Source organism: Canis lupus, chromosome 6, assembly GCF_011100685.1.
Source record: "Canis lupus familiaris isolate Mischka breed German Shepherd chromosome 6, alternate assembly UU_Cfam_GSD_1.0, whole genome shotgun sequence".
NCBI classification, from domain to species: Eukaryota; Metazoa; Chordata; class Mammalia; order Carnivora; family Canidae; genus Canis; species Canis lupus.
The window spans coordinates 4,005,799-4,013,385 of record NC_049227.1 but is presented as its reverse complement, the minus strand read 5'-3'; the positions used below and the strand labels follow the sequence as shown (position 1 = coordinate 4,013,385).

The window sequence follows — 7,587 nt, the reverse complement described above, 5'->3', positions numbered from 1 at the left end:
CCCCTCAACCAGGACCTAACTTGCACGGCCCGATGCAAAATGAAAATGAGGGCTCTTTTGTTTAAAAAATTCTTAGGAATTTTAAGACAGGGACAGTGGAGCATTAAACCACCATACAGAACCCTGTAAGTGTGGGATCCTGAGCTACACGACACAGTTTGTACAGAACCCAAGTTTCTAGTAGATAGAGCCCCTCACCCACTCCAGAGGAGTTCTGTCCTCGCTTGACATTTTGTCTGTGGGATTATGAGTGATCCCTGAGTTCGCATCCCTCCTGGGCGTTCGTCAACTCCAAGGCAAATATTCTATGCCCTCTACTCCGGTGGGGTCCCTGTAAAGTAATTTCTCACGTGGCCTTCCCTGACCCAAAAGAACACTCAAACAGGTGGGTAAAAGAAACCCCTTAGGGAACTGCTTGCACCCCTTTCCTTCCCCCATCCCAATCGCTGACTCCTAGCAGAAAGCAGGAGTATTCTCTCAGCAGAGCAGTGAGCACTGTGCAATGAACTTGCATGGAGTTGCACGCAGGTGCCTGCAAGGATGGGCATTTCCTCTTGGAGTGAAGGAAGCAGTGAAGTCTTAGGAACCACACCCTGATTCTAAAAATGGGTCAGCTCATTATTGGCAGGCGTTCTCAGAGGCCTCGAGGGCAAAATAAGTCAAATACAAAACGGCTATTAACTTCCTCAAGTTTCGAACCAGCTGGGGAAATTAGAAAAACTAACATAAAAATAGAGCTTGCAACCCTGACAGTGACTTAACTGAAAAGCATAAAGAGGACATCAGTCACAGGGGAAGGGTCCTTTCCCTGGCACAGCATCTCTCTAGCGGGACTGAATTTAGAACTCCGCTGGGGCAAGGTTAAAGGAAATTAAAGGAGTTTTTGGAATTTGGGCTGTGTTTTAAAATCACGGCAGGAGCTTTTAAACCAAAACTAAAGCAAAACAGCCCAGGCGCTATGGAGGGCAATTCAATAAGAATTCCTTCTGGAGGAAAAGTTACTTTTGTAACTTTTTATGTAGAATATTTTAAGAATATACAACATAGAACTCTATGCTCAAGGCTCATCCAATATCAATAATTAATGGGTCAGGACCAATCTTGCTTCCCCGCCCTCACCTCTTCCCACCTCCCTCCTCAAAATACAATTTTTTTGAAGCAAAACACCAGATGTCAAACTTCAGAATGTATCTCTGAAAGACTCTTTTTTTTTCTAAGATTTTTATTTATTTATTTATGAGAGACACACAGAGAGAGAGAGAGAAAGAGAGAGAGGCAGAGACACAGGCAGAGGGAGAAGCAGGCTCCATGCAGGGACCCCAGTGCGGGACTCGATCCCAAGACTCAGGATCACGACCTGAGCCGAAGGCAGACTTTCAACCACTGAGCCGCCCAGGAGTCCCAAGAGATATTGTGGTTTTAAAACATAACCACAATATCCTATCACACCAAAAAAAAAAATAAAAATAAGTAAATAAACTCTCTGTAATAGTAATTCTTCAAATGATTCCTCAAATAATTTTTCAAAATCTGATTCTCCCTGTTTGATATATTTCTTTACCATTGACTTCATTCATTCATTCATTCATTCATTCGTAAGGGGATAGTTTATTGAATACACCACAAGGGAGCAGTGGGCAGGACAGCAAAGGAGAGGCTGTCTGCACGCTCCTAAATTCTTTTAATCTGTAAGTTCCTGCTCTCCTTTTTATTAAGCGATTTCCTTTTTACTTTTTCAAATGAAGAAATGAAGACAGGCATCCTGTGGAGTTTCTCACTGGAAAACATACTGTCCTCTCCTTTCTTAAATTAACGTAGAGGACCACACTTTTACCCTGTTTTCTCTTTAGATAAGCTCTATGCCCAGCGGAGGGCTTGAGCTCAGAACTCCAAGATCAAGAGTCACATGCTGTACTGATTGAGGCGGCCACGTGCCGCCCCCAATATTTTTAGCTTTTTTCACTAACTCCTGGAGTTTGCTTCCTCCTGCAATGTAGAGAGGCTCACTCCCTCCCCCGGGTGCCTGGTACTCTATCATGAGGATGTGCCACAGCTCCTTCTGGGTTATTTCTAGTTTGTCGCTATTACAAATAGAGCTGACGTGTAGAGCCTTCTGTGTATGACTTCTCATAGTTTCAGACTCCTTAGTAGATCCAGGGTTGAGAACTTCTGATCTAGAGAGAAAAGCAGATGGTTAAGAGACCTAAGTTTGGGTCCCAGCTCTTATCTCACCTTCCTCCTTGTAAGATCTAGATCATAGTATCTGGAAAATATCTGGATAATAAGCTACCTCATAGAGGGTGGACAGGGTTTAATGAGATAATGTATGCAAGGTAATCTATCCTCAGCACAGTTTAAGAGGCTCGTGTTGCTGTTATTGTTGCTGTGAATCTTTAAATTTCTTATTTAGCCTCCCTGTTGGGTTCCTCGGCTATCCTGACCATCTCAGATGTCGGCACAACAAAATCACATTGTCGCTGCAAAATTTCTTGCAACAGCTATGATCTCTGAGAATGCAGAAAACGGTACTGTCTGCATCACCAGGATCACAGAGGGGGGCCCCACGGGAGATAAGGAGCTTCAGGGTGGTGGCACCCTCACCCCGGGAGCTGTCCCTACAGGGCTTCTTGCCTCAACTGAGTCAGTAGGACAACCTGTCAATTCACTCAAACCACTAATTTAATTGATTTTTTATTTTCTACTAAATTGACAGACTGAGTAAATGGACCAGATTGATTGGCTGTTTTGATACCATTTAGATCCAGCTTGAGTGGAGCTAATCATGAAGAGGGAAATAATTATTATTGACATTGCTGCAGTGATCAGACACCCTGCGAACAAGGACCAACAGAGGAGCGCTGGGACCCTTCCTGTGTCAACCTCTTCACGTTCCACCCGGTCCAGGCTCGGAGGACAAACCCTGCCCAATGCACTGTACTGCGTTACAGAGGAGACCAAAATAGGGGGCAGATGGGCAGGAGGGAGGTGCTTTGGAAAGGATCGATCAATACTTACATGTGCATGATTATCCAATTCTGCATGAATAGAAGAGCTAACAGATCTGAGGGGACACAGACACTCCCCACGACAGGGTGAATAATGGCCCCCATAGTCCCGGGGACCAGTGAGTGTTATTTAACTGGAGGTGTGATTAAATTAAGGATCCTTAGATGAGGAGATTTTACTGGACTATGTGGGTAGGCTTAATGTACCCAGCACTGTCCCCATAGGAAGGAGGCCAGGAGGGGATTTGGCCATGGACGAACAGTAGGACAGATGAGGATGGAAGCAAGAGGTAGCAGGGCCGTGAGAAGGCCCACCCACACTGCAGGCAGACTCCAGAAGCTGGAAAAGGCAAGAACATGGATTTTCCTCTAGAACCTCCGGAAGGAGCCAGCCCAGCCGATGCCTCGCCTTTAGCCCAGTGACACCAATTTCCAACTTCTGGCCTCCAGAACTGTGAGAGCGTGAATGGGTGCTGCTTGAAGCCACCAAGTTAGTGGTGTTTTCTGACAGCAGCCACAGAGAACCAACACACTCCCACCAGTGGTCTGCTGGCTGCAGTCCTCAGTGGGACACTGCAGGGCAGGAGGGGAGGCGGAATGACCAGCAGGGGTCCAAAGCCATGCTGTTTTCTTTTCTTTTTTTTTTTTAAAGATATTATTTATTTATTTTAGAGAGAGAGCGAGAGAGATCACGAGCTGGGAGGAGAGGGAGAGGGTGGGATTGTGACCTGGGCCAAAGCCAGATGCTTCACTGACTGAGCCCCCCAGGTGCCCCTGCCGTTCTGTTATCAATGTGGGTTCCATGTAAGATTACATTGAGGGAAAAGAGATTCTTCTGACCTGGGGGGAGACAGCAATCTGAAATTGAAAAAGTTGATATTTGTGCATCCAACATGCGGAAAACTCTTGGATCGGTGCCTGGCACACCGTGAATGTACCATGACTGTTTCGCGGCAGTGGCCGAGGCGGTTATTTCCTGCTCCGACTCCTTCATGGCACAGATGATAATACAGCTCCGAGCAGCTGGGTGACTTGCCCATTGGCAATCGGCTCTTAGATGCGGAGCTGATACTAGAACCCTGGTCTGTGTAACCACAGTGTCTCCTGCAGCACCCCCCCCTTGGGGTTTCTCCCAAATAGTTAATGCCACCAGCTGACTGTGCCTTACGTGAAAATTAAACTTGCTGCATAAAAGCTGTTTTTCTCCTATGCCTTGTGTCTGTATACAGAGCCACTGCCAAATTCCAAGGAGGGCTGAGCACTCCGGGAGCTCCCAGTGTTGCCCATCCCTTTGGTGGGCTCCAGGGCCAACAGGTGATCTCGGATGAGCAAAGGGAGAGCTGCTTCTGGTCCTAGCGCCCCCCCAACCCTGTACCCAGCAGCCAGAGAGGAGAACGCGGTCTGCCTGCAGAGCAGATTGCTGCGGAGATGGGAGCAGCCAGGCCGGGGCTGGTGAGGCGGTGGCAGGGACAGCTGCCGGCCCATTAGGAGCACCCCAGTGCAGTCTGGGCCCCACCACAGCTGCTCACAGCTGGGACGCCCCTGAGCAGCGCAGCAGAGGCAACAGTCTCCGGCCTCTGGAGCGGGGGGCTCTCGCCGCTCAGTCACCTGCTCTGATGTCCTGCTGAGGAGGTGTCCTGTGGGCCAAGCACCAAGCATGAGGAGGAGGATCTTTCAGCCCAGCCAGTGCTTCTCTGTCATCGCACCGCGGAGCATAAGGGAGAAAGAAAGCACAGGTGCGTCAGGAAGACACAGCCCGGTGTCATCCCACTCCCAGGGCGCTCGTGGCTTCACCTAGAGACGCATGGCCTCTTCTTGAAATAAAGCTCCTCACCTGCGATCAGGGTTCTCAACTAGCCGGTCCCTACTCACCGCGCAAGCCTTCCTTCTACTTGTCCATTCTGCCAAACGGGATGGGTTACTCACTGGCCCCCAAACATGCCATCCCACTGGAACACAAGCTTCATGACGGAGGTGACTTCGAGTGTCCTTTCATTGCTGTGTCCCATTCACTGTGGGCCTGGCTCACAGTGGGCCCTAGAAATATCTGTGGAGGAATGAGCACCACTCATTCGGTGCCTGCTAGGATGTCCCTAAGGCTAAAACTCAAGACAAATCTACGTAATGCCCTCAAGGACATCTTCTACCAGTTAAAACATAAAATATCAGTATTTGCTGACTATAAGAATACCCTATATAACATTGGGTTAATAACATGTTTGTAGTTGTCACATCGGGTATCAACTATACTTCAATAAAATAAGCTCACAGGGTAGATGTGAAAATCAAATGAGATACTCTGTATAAAGCACTGAGCCCAGTCACTGACAGAGTACAGCCCGGTCGCTGTTAGCTATTATTATATTGCTGTTTTTACAAAGATTACTAAAACAGCATTCAACGCAGGAGACAAGTCAACAACTTCAATCCAAAATGAGAGGTGTTGTCACAAAAAGGTATGGACAAGGCTCTGTGTGTTCTCAGCCTCTCTCTCTCTCTCTCTCTCTCTCTCTCTCTCTTATTTATTATTTGACAGCGAGAGACAGAGACAGAGAGAGAGACAGAGAGAGAGAGAGCAGGGCGAGGGGCAGAGAGAAAGAGAGAATCCCCAGCAAACCCCTGCCAAGTGTCGAGCCCCACACCGGGCTTGATCCCATGACCTGAGATCACAACCTGAGCCAAAATCGAAAGCTGAACACTCAACTGACTGAGCCACCCAGGTGCCCCAGACTCACACTCTTAACATGTATCTAGAACCACAGCCTTGTCACACCGTGTCCATCAGCCCCATTCTAGTCCAGGCTGCCCACGTTTCTCACTTACGTGATTTCAGTGGCCCTCCCAACTCTTCTCTCTGCCCACCCCAGCACCCCCAGTCTATTCTTAACCCAAGAGCCAGGGGTTCTGCTAGAACTTCAGTCGGCTCAGATTGCTCCTTTGTTGAAAATCTTCCAGTGGCTGGCAATCTTTCTCCAAGTAAAAACCAGTTATTACTGCCTATGGCAGTGGTTAATTTTATGTGTCAACTGGGCCACAGGATGCCCAGATAGCATTTTGAGTATGTCTGTGAGGGTGTGTCCGGATGAGATTAACATTTAATCAGTAGACTGAGTCAAGCAGATAGCCCTCCTTAATGTGGGTGGGCCTTGTCTAATCTGTCGAAGACCTGAACAGCCCCAAAAGGCTGACCAAGAAGGAACTCTACTTGCCTAAATTCGAGCTGGTACATTGGCCTTTTTCTGCCTTGAGACTCAAACTAAACCACTGGCTTGGGCCTCAAGCCTCCTGGCTTTCTGACTGGAACTGCATCGCCAGCTCTCCTGGGTCTCCAGCTTGCAGATGGCAAATTGTGGGACTCCTCAGCTCCATAACTGTGTGAGGTAATTCCTCACAATTCTTTTAATTATATATAAATACATATAACATATACTTATATGTTAATATTATATATACTAACCTCTTCCAATATAAACATGGATTTATATCCTATTGATTCTGTTTCTTTGGAGGACCCTGCCTAATACACCTAGAGAGCCATGGGTGGTCTGCCGCCTGCCCCAACTCTGACACTGTCCTCTATACTACCATCCTTCTACTTCCCCCTCCTCCTCGGTTTTTCTCCAGCCATGTTGGACTTGCTGTTCCCCGAACATGAGAAGCCCTCTGCCTAGAATGCTCTTCCCTCCAGGATATAAGGGCCTCATGTCTTCTTTCTAGTCTCTATCCAAATGTTATATGACTATGAAGTTTTTCCAAACCTACTTACTTGTGTATGTACACACACACACAAACACAGTCTTTTTACTTTATTTCCTCTAAATTGCTTTAATGTTCTCTATAGCACTTATCAATATCTGACGTGCTACATGTTTACTCATTTGTTTAATACCAATCCATCCATCTTTTCCAACTAGAATACAAATTTCTTGAGAGTAGCAACTTTGTCTCACTCATGGCTCTGTTCCTATCACCTAGACTGGCACCCAGCACTGGTACCTAGTCATGCTTTATTGTCTATTTGTTGACTGGATTAATGAGTAGATTAAAATTTCAAGCTCCACTGTAGAAGGAGAGAAAGGTATTCTACATCGGTGGCAATAGAGGATATATAGAAGGTTGGTAGAAGATCGGGGTTTTGCTGAGCGCTGCTTGGGAACCAGACAACAAAGGATTCAGGGGTTTGCCCTCCAACAGGGACCTGGAGGACAGTCATCCATGCTGCTGATTAAAGGCTGATCTTTATGCTTTAACAGCCTGCAGAGCAAAGAGCATGTTTGACATCCTCGCCTATAAATTAGGGAGCCCAACCAGGATATAAGCTTGAGGTGAGCTGAGTGAGTAGCCCCATGAAGGGCCAAGATTGTCCTCAGAAAACAGCTCTGGGCCTGCTCCAATACCAAGATAAATTAGAGGCAGAAGCCCTAAAGTTCAATGCCAATGAGAACAGCTGCAATATTTTTAGTTGGAAATAGCCCACCAGAGTCATAAAATCTCAATGAAGAAATCAAACATAGAAGGCCTAGTTTTAAGCAATGTGACATCCTGGTAAAATCTCCAAGAGAAGCTGCTGGTGAAATATTGC

The 7,587-nt window shown here is 47.0% G+C and overlaps 1 long non-coding RNA gene across 7 annotated transcripts in view; it reads right to left on the bottom strand.

The window, feature by feature from the left end:
- Window positions 1–1,376: 1,376 nt before the first annotated feature.
- Window positions 1,377–7,587, bottom strand: part of LOC102155051 — a 28,206-nt gene continuing 21,995 nt past the window's right edge. For 4 of the 7 annotated variants that reach the window (XR_005360511.1, XR_005360514.1, XR_005360517.1 and 1 more), the window contains exons 5-6: window positions 4,614–5,052; window positions 1,378–2,174 (exon numbers count right to left, since the gene is read on the bottom strand). This is a non-coding gene — a long non-coding RNA (uncharacterized LOC102155051). Of the gene's footprint in view, window positions 2,175–4,613; window positions 5,053–7,587 lie in introns of all 7 variants that reach the window. The other 3 variants (XR_005360512.1, XR_005360513.1, XR_005360516.1) reach the window with 3 other exon arrangements.